Source organism: Myotis daubentonii, chromosome 14, assembly GCF_963259705.1.
Source record: "Myotis daubentonii chromosome 14, mMyoDau2.1, whole genome shotgun sequence".
Lineage (NCBI taxonomy): Eukaryota > Metazoa > Chordata > Mammalia > Chiroptera > Vespertilionidae > Myotis > Myotis daubentonii.
The window spans coordinates 49,888,948-49,902,064 of NC_081853.1; the positions used below are offsets into that span (position 1 = coordinate 49,888,948).

The window sequence follows — 13,117 nt, forward strand, 5'->3', positions numbered from 1 at the left end:
ATTTTAAAGTAGTAGATATGCATCAGGTCAAAAAGATAGAGTAGGTGCTTTTCCCCTCTGTTTTCTAATGATACTGTATGTAATATGGTATTTGTTATTTCCATAATGGAAAAATTCATAAAGAAAAGAGAGAAATAATTAATGCATTATTTTTATCACATCATAGAAGTTGTAGAAAATGGGGATGACGAGGCAAAGAAATGCATCTAAAATATCTGTGGGAAGATACTACAACGGTCATGAAGGCCAGGCTAGCTGTGTGATCTTGGCTAAGTCACTTAGCTCCTTTGGCCTCGGTTTCCACCCCTGAAACACTGAGGAGTTGCCTTTAGAATTTCTCAGGCCAAGTTCAGCTCCAAGAACGTATGAATCTCTGAATTTCCAGCAACTGTGAGCATTGCCATTGAGATCAGTGACCCAGGCAATCTTGACTACAAAACAACTGGGTCCTCTTTTCTGTTGTTGAGGGGTTATTTCCTCTTGGAAGTTGAAGCTGGGAGGGGCTGCAAACCTCATGTTTTTCTAACAGAATTGCAGTTGTTTGCTCCAACAACAAGTACAAGGTCCACATAGATTATTTGCCCTGGTGTGCGCTCAGAAAAAGGCCAAAGGATATGCCCCAGTGAGGACCAAGGATGTACCCCATGTCCGCCCCAAGCCCTCGAAGAAACCTGTCATCATTGGGGCTGTTGCTGTTTTACAAAAAAAAAAAAAAAGCAGTAAGTGTGTTGAAAGCCATAACCACAATAAAACTGCCACATCAATCCGGGAGGTATTTTTTTACTAATAAACACAGGAAATCACACACCACCAAGACCCGGCTAGAACCAGATCCCGCTGCCTGCGGGGTTCATCATCTCTCTAAGTCTTGGCATTTCATCCACATTGAAGTTCTGCCTCTAGTAGGTTATTTACAACAGCAACAAAACAGAAATGAAAACAGAAAGTTTGTGGTGAGATCAAGTAACAGATGGCAATTCATTTGCTTGTTGTAATACAGTGTCTGAAATTGTCGGGTCACGTTTTGAACACTGAGGGGCACTATCTAAGGAACAGCCACAGGTCGGTGGTAGATTCTGTACTCTTGCCATAGGAAGTGGGCCCCAGAGCAGTGGCATCCCGGGAAGCTTTCACATGTACAGAAGTTTAGGCCCCAAACAGACCTGCCTAATCAGACATGGCTTTTTACCAAAATCTCCAGGTGACACGTTTGGGCAATAAAGTTTGAGAGATGCTGGTTTACAAGACCTGTGATGTCCACATACCTCCCCACATCAAAAACTGAGGATTTAACTGTTCACAAGGTCAAGTACCTCAGTCCACAAGAAAGATGGTTGTTGTTGTTGTTGTTATTCTTATTATTCCTCCCATGTACAGATGAGGAAACTCAGGGCACTTCCGCAGGACTGGGCTACCAGGAGCTTGCAGAGGAGGCTTAGAGAAGTTAGAAACTTGCTCAAGGTCATAGGTAGCAGAGGGCAGAATTGGGATTTGAAACAAGATCCCTTTGAAGCCCAGACTCGTATTCTTAGCCATTACTTTCCGTTGCCTCGCTAGAGTTGACTGTTTTCAAGGGACTCCAGCAGGCTGATATACAGGCTGCCACCGATGAATTCAGTTGGTAGCATGTCAAGAACCGTTTTCCAGAAGATCATCCTTAGGAGACATCCTCAGTAAACTTCTTTCTCACCCCTCCCCTGACCATCAGGGGCAGATATGGATGTTCTGGAAGGGATCCTACCCAGAGTTTTGTACTAGAGAGTGTGACCCTTCTAGGCAACTGAGTCTGAGTTAGCCAGCCCTAGAAACAAAGCCTAAGAAACGCCTGTGTTTAAAAACAGAGGGCAAAGCTTCCGGGAAGGATGGCCTATTTTATACCTTACGGTTTCAGAATGACTGTGGGCCCCTTCACCTACCTCCTGTGGGCTAAACACCATCATCTACCCTTTGACACTCTTGGGTCTAGAGACAGAAGGGGGGAAGGAGTAGAGGCAATCGCAGCTGGCAGGAACCTTAATTTTCAAGAACCTAGGTCAAGGTTCCCCAAGCCCCTCATGGTATGACTTGGGGACATGAGGGTTTTCTAGAAAGTCATGCATGCTTTTCCTGGGAGTGGAGGGTGAGAGAAGTGGGAGGACCCAACAGCGACCTTCTCAGCAGTCCATTCTTTTGCCCCACTTCCTTGGTAACACCAAATGGGGTTCATCTTCTCTATTTGCAAGAACTAGATTAGGCTGCAAAAAATAGAAATGATGATCATGATGATTGTGATGATGGCTTAAATCAGTGCTCTTCAAATCATCATGTGCTCGTGAATCATCTGTGAACCTTGTTGAAGTACAGATTCTGATTCAAAAGGTCCGGGGCAGGCCCTGAAGTTCAGCATTCCTCACAAGCTCCTAGGGGTGCCTGTGTTGCTGGACCACAAAGCACAGAGAAGTGAGGGCTTCCACAAGGCACAAGCTCATTCCTCACTTAGGTACAGAGCCCCTGGAGGCTGACCCTCCAGCTCTAGGGCACCATGGCAACATCAGAGGCTCTAACTCTGAGCTCTCTGTTCTTCCCTCTTCAGCACGTGGCTTCCATCCTTAAGATCACCTAGGAATCCAAGAAGGATCCTGGAGACCCAGCCCACCCAGCCATGCTGCAAACCTGCAGAAGAGTTTCTACTAACCAAACCAGCTCCTCTGAAAGAAGGTATGCGGGCCTTCTGCTTTGTGCCTTGGCCACTCCTAACCTTCACAGGAGGGGAGAATAGGGGCTGATGGGCAATTAGGATGTCTGCCCATCTCTTCATCCCACCCGTCTTTCCATCATTTTGAAACTTTAGAGGAATACGACCTTGGCAGCCCCTCTTTTCCAGAAATTACTCTGGGGAAGAAGAAGCTGGGCCCCACTGTTCATTGTCTGGGTGGGTAGGAGCCAGTGAGAATAAATGAAAACATGCTGACAGCAGGGCAACAGGGAAGATGAATCCAGCGGAGTGGTCTGAAATCTGCTAGAGTCAGGCAGAAAAGTAAAAGACCATGGGCAGACCTTGTGCCCCACATTTGAAAACTGTCTTTGGTCTTGCTTCTGACACTTAAGTTCTACTTTATACCCCCATGGGCCTGACAGCCTCTTTTAGTCTCCTTGGAACACAAGTCCTTTCTGCCATGTTCCAGCTGGACTCTTCCTGCTCTCCCTCCATACCGGGAAGTGCTCCAGCGAAAGCCTGGAGCCTCGCTTTTGGCTCATGCCACTAGCACCTGGTCTTACCCATCCTGGGGTCCCTTCTCATGCTTTGACTAGAACCTCCGGTGCTGAAACCTGCCAGAATCATCAGAGGTGGCTGCAGCCAATTCCTTAACGCTTTAGGTATTTTTTTCTATGTCCAATGCCCCCTTGACTGAAACTGCCTAACATGCAGCCCCCAACCCACCTATCCACCCACCTAGGGAAAGCAGTTCTGGGATAACTTTTGGACAGGGGTGACCACAGAGGGGACCAGGAGTGGACACCCTACTATAGATTGCTAGTGGCTTATGACATGGTCTGATGTGAAGGGAACTGAGAAAACTAAGATGGTAACATTAATTGAGCCAATCAGAGTCCCTCACCAGGGAATTTAACATGAAGTTAAATTACAGGATAGAAAGAGGCAGTCATGGTTGCCACTGAGTCAGATTAAGGATGCCTCAAACTCCCATTGATGATGTCCCCAGCTCTCAACACCACTGAGCCTGGAATTTCCAACCTGGTGTTACTCATTCTGCTTGTTATCTAGGAACTCCACAGATATTCAGACAAACACAGTTGACATCCTTTTTATGTTCACCTAGTGAAAACGATCTGTGACATCTTGCGATGTATACAGTTAATGCTGTGCGAGTTTCTGGTTTTGATGCCTGCCCTGCCGTAGTAATATATGTCCCTTCCTGGCTGAAACTGCCCTTCCCACAGGTATTCTCTGTGCTAAGGTGGTCACTGATTGGGCCAAAGGAGTCCAACCATAGGCTTTCCAGTTGCTGCTGACTCGTGCTTTCCTAAAGGTAACAGTGGCTCGGCTGCCATGGTCAAACCCCAATAACATGCTTAAAACAAATCTATGTTTACTTTTTTCTCTTGGGGAAGTCTTTGCTAATATGGCAGCTCTATTCAGCAAAGGTGTCAGGGACCCAGGCACTTTCTATCTTGTTGCTCTCCCAACTCTATAGTTTTGTCCTCATCTTCACTGTCCAAGATGGCTTGCAGCATCTACATTCCAGTATGCAGGAAAGGAAAAAGGACCCTGGAGGACATGCCCCTCCCCTTTAAACCTGGAAGTTGCACAGATAACTTGCACTCGCATCCCATTGACCAAAACATGAGCATATGGCCTCACCCAGGTGCAAGGAAGGCTGGGAAATGTTAGTCCTATACTAGTCAGCTATGTGCCTAGTTAAAAATCAGAGTTCATATAAAGTAGGGTTACAGTTGTGAGTACACAAAACACAGAGTTTATTATTTATTAATTATTGTATTATTTTCCATACAAACAACCATAAAACTACTTTTGCCCCACCCTGTATCTGTGCCTCACTAAAAATGGGAAGTTCTATTATTTTGAAAGAGAATGAATAGGAGGTGGCATGTCCAGTTTTGGCTGGTCGGACCAGCTCCGTCTGGAGTCTGGGGCCGGAGAAACTGGAGATGATTACTTATTGAGAGTAAGAGGAGATGGAGGGTGACAGGCCGAAAGAGTCACAGCCATGAGGCTCATGAAAGAATTCAAGAACGTGGATGCACCCCAAACTACCCGTGACACCAGGCAGCTCCCACTCCTGCTCCCTGCTCTCCCACAAGGGGTCCTCTTGGAAAACTCCCTTCTCTTAAGGAGCGTGAGACACTCAGAAGTCTTTGCTGCAGGTCCAGGACAGTCCTGTTGTAGGTGAGGTTCGAACAGTCTTTCAACAATGGTCCCATTCTCCAGATGAGATAACTAAACCCTAGGTGCTTCATCATCTGTCCTCAGGCAAAGGAGAAAACTGCATGAGAATCTGCTGCTTCAGCTTCTTGATCAGAGATGAAAACAAGCCATCGGTACACGTACACGATGCTATCTGGCTTCCTCTGTGTGGAAGGTGCTGATAGAAATCAAGAGGGTCCTGTTTGCCAAGACCACAAGTTCCGGGTAAGTCAGCGTAGAAATACATCAATAAATGAGATGTGAAGCTGGGTATATAAACGGACACTGAACACCTGACACACAGGCCTCACTGAGGCTCCGAATGTGTGAGGCCTTTGTGGCGACCACTGAGCAGTCAGCCACAGTGCACACACTAGGGCAGGGGCCCTCAAACTACGGCCCGCGGGCCACATGCAAATACAAATATTGTATTTGTTCCCGTTTTGTTTTTTTACTTCAAAATAAGATATGTGCAGTGTGCACAGGAATTTGTTCATAGGCTGTTTTTTTTTTTAACTATAGTCCGGCCCTCCAACAGTCTGAGGGACAGTGAACTGGCCCCCTGTTTAAAATTTTGAGGACCCCTGCACTAGGGCCTGAGGACAGGTGGGAAAGGAGAGTGTGGTCAGGACCTGGGTCCCAGCTAGCGCCAAGGGGACAGGATTAGTCTCAGGTCCTGGGGGCAGAAGTCCTTCTCAGAAGGCAGAAATAGTTCCTGAAGAGGATGGCCAGTATGATACCTTGCCTGACAATATAACTTTCAAAAATAAGACACCCAAATCACTTCTCAGGCCTTAATTGATTTGCAATATGCCTGATCTGGCAGTGGGCAACCCGCAGCCCCAAGCGTGGGTGTCTGCCAGACAGGCTGGCCACAGCCCAACTGCACTGGAATTCTGAGGTCTCTGTTTGGGCCTGGAAGGTCTTTGGGTTTGGATTCAGACACACTGGGCAGCATGGAGAGGATACAATGGGGGACCATGGTCCATATCAGCAAGCATCGGGGGCTCCAGCAGCACAGGGCTCCCACAAAGAGTGAAAGTTTGGTCCTGTTCAGCAACTACTGACTACTGTTGATGGTGAAAAAATTAATCAGATACTTAACTCTCACCAGCATGAGCGAAAAGGGGAATCTGTGGGCTGCATAAGCAAACCGCGCAAAGTGCAGCGGTACAGCTGGACCCAGGGATGGCCAGATTCAGAGATTCAGCTGTTATCCAGACTTCTTCCCCAGGTTGGGCTGCTATAAAAAATACCACAGACTCGGTGGCTTAAACAGCAGGCACTTCTTTCTCACAGCTCTGGAGGCCAGGAAGCCTAAGATGAAGAAACCAGCATGTTAGTGTGTGGGGAGAGCCAGCTGCCTGGCTTGTAGACGGCCACCTTCTTGCTGTGTCCTCGCCTGGTCTCTTCTCTGTGTGAGTGCACATGGGAAGAGAGCGTGAGCTCTGGTGTCTCTTCCTCTTCCTAGAAGTGTGCTAATCCCATCATGGGGGCCCCAGCCTCTTGACCTCATCCAAACCTAACTACCTCCCAAAGGCCCCACCTCCTAATACAGTCACAGTGGGGTTAGGACTTCAACATCTGAATTTGGTGAGGGAGGGGTATGGGATATAACCATTCAGTCCATGACAACTTATGTCTCTGATTTTCTTTGCATTTTGAATTCATTCTCACGATGTAGCTTTCCCCCCCATGGCAAAAGCCATGAGTGTGCATGCAGCTTTGGACCTAAATACTAGCGAGGAGAGAGAGTGTCCTCATCAACTCTGGGTTGAGAAAAAATGCCTCCAGCAAGTCTCTTGATTGGCTTTGCAAGCCACTTGCCTATTCCTGGACAATCACTTTGACCAAAAGGATGTGGCTACTCTGATTGGCCCAAGCAGGTCACTGATGGTTGGACTGGGAAGAAGCAGCTTGCCCCCCAAATGAGGAGTGCTGCTGGAGGCCTGCCCAGCAACAAATGCCCATTGCTAAGGGAGCTGAGGGCAAAAAGGATGAAGTGGGAGCTGTGCTGAGCTAGTGAGGGGCACTAATGGGGAATCTGTGAGAGATGCCTGGGGTGCCTAGAAATAATTCAGGGTATGTACTTTGTAAGGGGCTGAAAACCATGAAATAATGTCTTGTAAGCCAAAGAAATGCTGTTTATTACTACTAATATAGAGATTGGGGTGTTCTGGTACTGTGATGTGTACCATTGACTTTGAAATTCTTCAACACTGAAAGTGCTATCTAAGGGTGAGTCACTCCTTTTAATCCACACCCTAGAGGACTCCTGTCACCCTAACTATGGCGACTCCAATGGTGGTCATTAGAATTTAATCAGAAGGCCATTTGTGAGGCAATCCCTCTTCTGGATGTCCACCCCCAAATTTTGAAAACATTTATTCATAGAGATATATGTATCCCTATGTTCATTTTAGCATTATTCATAGTAGCCAAGACATGGAAATAACCAAAGTGTCCTTCAATAGATGTTTGGATATATATAACAGAATACTACTCAGCCATAGGAAAGATAAAATATTGCCTTTTGCAACAACATGGATGGATCTTGAGAATATCATGCTAAGCAAAATAAATCAGACAGGAAAAGTCATGAACCATATGATCTCACTCACATGTGGGGTATAAAAGCAACAAATGAACAAACAAACAAAAACTTACAGACACAGACAACAGTATGGTGATTACCCGAGAGTAAGAGGGGTAGAGTAGAAGAGGGAAAATGGGTCACATATATGGTGACGGAAGGAGAGTTGACTTTGGGTGGTAGGCACACAATGCAATATACAGATGATGTATCACAGAATTGTACATTTGAAACCTATATAATCTTATTAACCATTGTCACCCCAATAAATTCAATAACATTTTATTTTTTAAAATATTTTTATTGATTTCAAAGAGGAAGGGAGAGGGAGATGGAGGTAGAAACATCAATGATGAGAGAGAATCATTGATCAGCTACCTCCTGCAAGCCCTGTGGGCCCGAGCCCACAACCCAGGCATGTGCCCTGACTAGGAATCGAACCTCCACCTCCTGGTTCATAGGTCTACACTCCACCATTGGGCCACACTGGCTGGGCTTAATAAAATTTTGCAAAGAAGAAGGCCATAGCCCAGAGGTACTCCCACAAGTGCTTCAGCTGTCTTTATCTCTGATCAATACCAGAGGTCCTGTTCATTAGCATAATGCATGGAGGGATGGGCTTTCATTGGTGAAACATGGAGAAACTCCACAATACATAGAAACAGGGTATTAAACTCTAGTGAGCCTTCCTTCTTCCCTCTTAGGAATGCTGCCCATGGCCTATATCCAGCTGCTGATTCCAGAGAATATGGGCCAGCCCGAGACTGATTGGATGGTGCGCCAATCCCACTATGAGAGTCTTGTCACATTTGCCCCCAGTGAAACTTTCTTTCATGCACAGAGCTCCCTACAGAGGAGAGTTTGGACTTTATCAAGCACACAAGGCGGACTGATTGGTTTGTGCCTACTTGCTGATAAACATCTGTTTTGGGGAAGAACTCAGCATGAGACTTGCTTGTCTGGGGACCTGGAGCAGGCTGCAGGGAGAAGCTGGCCCTTACTCCTGTAACTAGTGGTGGCTGCTGATAGTAACCAAAAGGAACCCCAGGGTTCTATGTGACCAAAGTGGGGAGTAGAAGGTGCCTTTGCAAGCCCAGGGGCTCATCAGTTTTCCTCAGAAAGATCTGTCATGCATTAGGTCTTAGGGTTCCAGCTGGGGCAGGAGTCCAACCCCCAAAGATGGGGAAAAGCTGTTGGGTACAAGGCAGGACCTACTCAGAGTGAGACTGAGAAATGAACAGGTGTCCATGAGACAGAGAGGAGGCAACCCAAGAAATGAGGCAAAGGCCCAGTAGCCAGATATGGAGGATGACCTTGGGATCCAAGGATGACCTTGGATGTGGGCCTCAGAGTGTGTCACAGCCCTCTTAGAGACCGGGCGGAGGGGAGCTTAATGTTGGATGGGGGGGGGGGCGGGGGGAAGGGGGTTGCATAACTGAAACCAGGCCAAGGCTGGCAGCTCTCTACCCATCCAGGGCCACCCGGACTATCCCAAGGAAAAGCAAAGAGATTGGAACTCCTGATGCCTCACTCTAGCAACAGCTTTGAGTTATGAATCTTTCTCTGCACTGACCACCATGTTAAAGATCATTGCAAAGACTGTGGAGAAACATCTCTGTAGCTACTGGCATGAACGTTTCTTTGAGAAGAAAGGGTCTTTGAGAAGTCTACTTTTCAAAGGGTGGAGAGGGAGTTTCCTGCCTTGACTTTGAGTGCCTCCTACATTTTCTGCAGAAGGAAGGGGCTTTTTTGGAAGGCAAAGGAGGGAGGAGGAGGGGGAGGGCTGGTGTCGAGGTCAAAAAGGCAAGGAAGAGAAGAGAGTTGCGCCCACAGCCCAGAGGAAGGTCTCAACAAACCTGCTGAACACATATGTGTGAGGTTAACTGGCCCTTCCCCCCAAACCCCTGAAATCTTTAGCAAATTCCCCACTGCTCATTAATGCATGTGTACCTCCTACTCCCTATTTAGTCATGAGTAACCACACAGTTCCTGCTGGTTAATACCAACAACTGCCACTAGTTAAAGGAGTTGAAAGTCACCTACCACCTGCTCCCTCCCCCCCCCCAATGCCCCTTAACCTCACTCCAGGTCACCTGAAGAGCAAGTCTCAGAATGAATTCTGCCCCAAATACTGATATTTGTTAGCAACCAGGAAATCCTTTCAAGTGCAAGGAAATCGTTTGGGGCCACAGAGAGGTGGTGAGGATGAAAACAGAGACCTCAAGTGAAGATGAACATATCTTAGTGAGAACTGATGTAGATGGCTTTCTGCATATTTATTTATACACACCTAGTACTTCATCCCAAATCTTATTGGAGTCAGGGACTACTTATTGTGCTTTCACAATCGCATGTGACCTCACTCCCCAACCAGCAGGGGAGAAATATGATAAAACGTGAGCAGCATACAAACGAGCCTTCTGCACTGTGAAACGTGAATGACTCTGTTCTGCGAAGGTGTAGATATTGAAGGTGTAACTATGGGGATGTTGTACCTCCCAAACCAAGCATTTCCCCCCAAGGTGTCCAACAGGAAGATCTATAAGGAGATGCCCTGGAGGAGACACAAAGGGAGGAGCAGGCTTCATCTGTCCAGCTGCAGGGGCTGAGTGTCTGGCATCTGCACGGTACAACACACGGAAACCAGGTGAGCATCCTGTGCTGGGGTCCAGCCAGCCATGCATCAAGAGGTGCAGAACTTAGAACTCAAGAAAGAGGACCCCAACAACAGAGCCTTCCAAATTCAGGAAGATGGCGAGTGTGGGTAGAAGGGCACCTGGGACAACAGTAGGTTGGTTATAAGGCTGTAGCCACTAGCGTGAGATTTGGGAAGAGCAGAGGACTCCAGCTCTGAGCAGAAACGGAGGATAACGGGAGCAATAAGAGCGGGTTCCGGAGGGACTGAGCCCGTGACAGGTAGAGGTTAGGGACGGAGAGTGAGAGAAAATCCCAGTTACCAAAAACCACGTCAGGTCAGGGCACACTGGCCATTCCTGAGGCTTAGGCCTGGCATGTTGAGCTAAATCTCTTTGAAGGCTCCTTCCTAAGGTCAGGGCTAATGCCAGAAACAGAAGGTTTTTCTTTTTTCTTTTTCTTTTTTTATTGATTTCAGAGAGGAAGGAAGAGGGAGAGAGAAATAGAAACATCAATGATGAGAGAGAATCATTGATCAGCTGCCTCCTGCACGCCCCACCGTGGGGATCGAGCCCGAAACCCAGGCATGTGCCCAGACCAAGAATCGAACCGTGACCTCCTGGTTTGTAGGTTGATGCTCAACCATTAGCCACGCTGGCCAGGCAGAAGGAGTGTTTTAATCAGGAGGCATGCAGCTGCAAGTAACCTGAACTAAACTAAAAGTGAAGCTGAACTAAAAGTGGCTTTAGCAAGGAAATCATTGGCTCACAAATGAAAAGACAGTAGAACAGGCCTACGGCTGACCAATACAGTGGCTCCAACTCCACTTTTTGCTGACTTTTTTTTTACTCTGCCTGTCATGGGACGGTGGCTTCATCTGCAGGCTTCATCCTGCCATGCTGGCCTTGGGTGTGGACAGAGTGACATTGCAGGGCCGGCTCCCTTTGGGACTATGAACCCTGTGGGCAGGGTAGACACCTGCACAAAATCATTCTTCTGTTAGGAAGAAGGAAGGGAACGATACCGAGGGCAGGATGAAGTGCCGGTGGGTGGCTGATTTGGGTTTTTCCTGCTGATCCTCTGACCAGCTGTGTGAGCTGGGGGAAGCCACTTCCGCTCTCGAAACCTCCTGTTTTTCATCTTATAACAAAGAGATTAATCTAGAGCAGTGATGGCGAACCTATGACACGTGTGTCAGAGGTGACATGCGAACTCACTTTTTTGGTTGATTTTTTCTGTGTTAAATGGCATTTAAATATATAAAACAAATATCAAAAATATAAGTCTTTGTTTTACTATGGTTGCAAATATCAAAAAATTTCTACATGTGACACGGCACCAGAGTTAAGTTAGGGTTTTTCAAAATGCTGGCACACCGAGCTCAAAAGGTTCGCCATCACTGATCTAGAGAATCTTTAAGGGGTCTTGGACTCTATGCAATGAGATGTTCACGGATTACTCAATGCGGGCCTTCGAGTGTGGGAAATGATTCTAGTCATTTGTGGAAGATGGTGCTTTCCAGAGATGACCCCAGCAACTTCTCCTCCCACGCACCCATCGGCAGTGGAACCTTGCCACTCCGCCATCAGGAGACGGAGTCTGATTCTCAGCCCCTGGCATCTGCGCCAGTCTGATGACTTGCCTGGACCCAGCGGGCCACAGTAGGTTATACCTGTTAAACTATGGGAGAAGTGACACTGACTCCAGTTGGTTCTCTCAGCACACCAGCTGCAGGAGAATCCAGCGCCATATAAGAAACCCAGCTACTCTGAGACGGCCTTGCTGGAGAGGCCGTGGGAAGGCGTTCATGTGGACAGCTCAGCTGAGGTTCCAGCCCAGCGCCAGCATCAGCTGCCTGCAGTGAGTGTGCACCACCTTGGACCTCTAGCCCAGGCTGACCTTCAGATGACTGAACCCTCAGCTGACATCATATCGCAGCTCCATGAGACATCCCACAGGTGGATAGTCCCGCTAAGCCCGTCCAGAATTCCTAACCCAGAATATCAAGAGCAAAAGAAGATGATTGCTGCCCTAGCCGGTTTGGCTCAGTGGAGAGAGTGTTGATCCTCAACTGAAGGGTCCCAGGTTTGATTCCGGTCAAGGCCATGTACCTTGGTTGCAGGCTCGATCCCCAGTGGAGGTTGTGCAGGAGGCAGCTGATCGACATTTCTCTCTCATCGATGTTTCTAACTCTCTATCCCTCTCCCTTCCTCTCTGTAAAAATCAATAAAATACATTTTTAAAAAAAAGATGATTGTCATCCTTCACCCTTATGTTTCGGAGTGACTTGTTATGCATCAGTGGTAACCAGAATATCCTTAGAGTGGAGTGGGCATAAGTGAACCAGGAAAGATTTAGATAACTTTGAGAAGTTGTTTCTGATAGTTGCAAAGCATTGAAAATATTTTGATTCTTTTTTTGTGTGTGGCTACTTAAAAAATCAGGAGGAGAGATTCTTTGAGGAATGACCTGGGGGAGTCTTGCCAGGAGGTCATAACAATGACCTTCTCATTTAGGCAGCCCTTTGGAGTTTGTGAAGGGTGAATGAACTCAGTTGAATGTCAGAACTAAGGGCTAGGGCACAATTCAAGCCCCATCTTTGTTCAGTCCCCCTCCTGGAATTCCTGGCCTTGCCCACCTGTTTTTCTTGGAGAGAGAACACTAATGGATGAGCAAAACCTCCCTTCAGTGAGCACCCGTATGTAAAGGGCCAACTTCCCAATCCTCTCCACACTGTACCTTCACATGGGGACAGCAAAGACGGCTGGAGGCCTCTGAGCTACCAAGTTTCCTCGTTGGCCCGCCTGTGCTCCTCTGATGGTCTCAGGGTCCCGCCCCAGCAGCCCCCAGTACAGCTGTTTTTAGAAGCTGCTGCCTTGACTCTTAGCAATTGCACCTTTGATTAATGGTTTTTCTTGAAGTTATACAATCAAAACTTACGATGGCTCTGTGAGGTGGGCAGA

General features: G+C 47.4%; 1 protein-coding gene across 1 annotated transcript in view; it reads left to right on the plus strand.

Moving 5' to 3' along the window:
* XCR1 (X-C motif chemokine receptor 1) overlaps positions 1-13,117 on the plus strand; it is a 54,569-nt gene that overhangs the window by 10,325 nt on the left and 31,127 nt on the right. Inside the window, exons 5-6 of the mRNA XM_059664306.1 lie at positions 2,573-2,697; positions 4,972-5,152. The gene's annotated coding sequence lies outside the window, so the exon portion shown is untranslated. The remainder of the gene's footprint in view (positions 1-2,572; positions 2,698-4,971; positions 5,153-13,117) is intronic.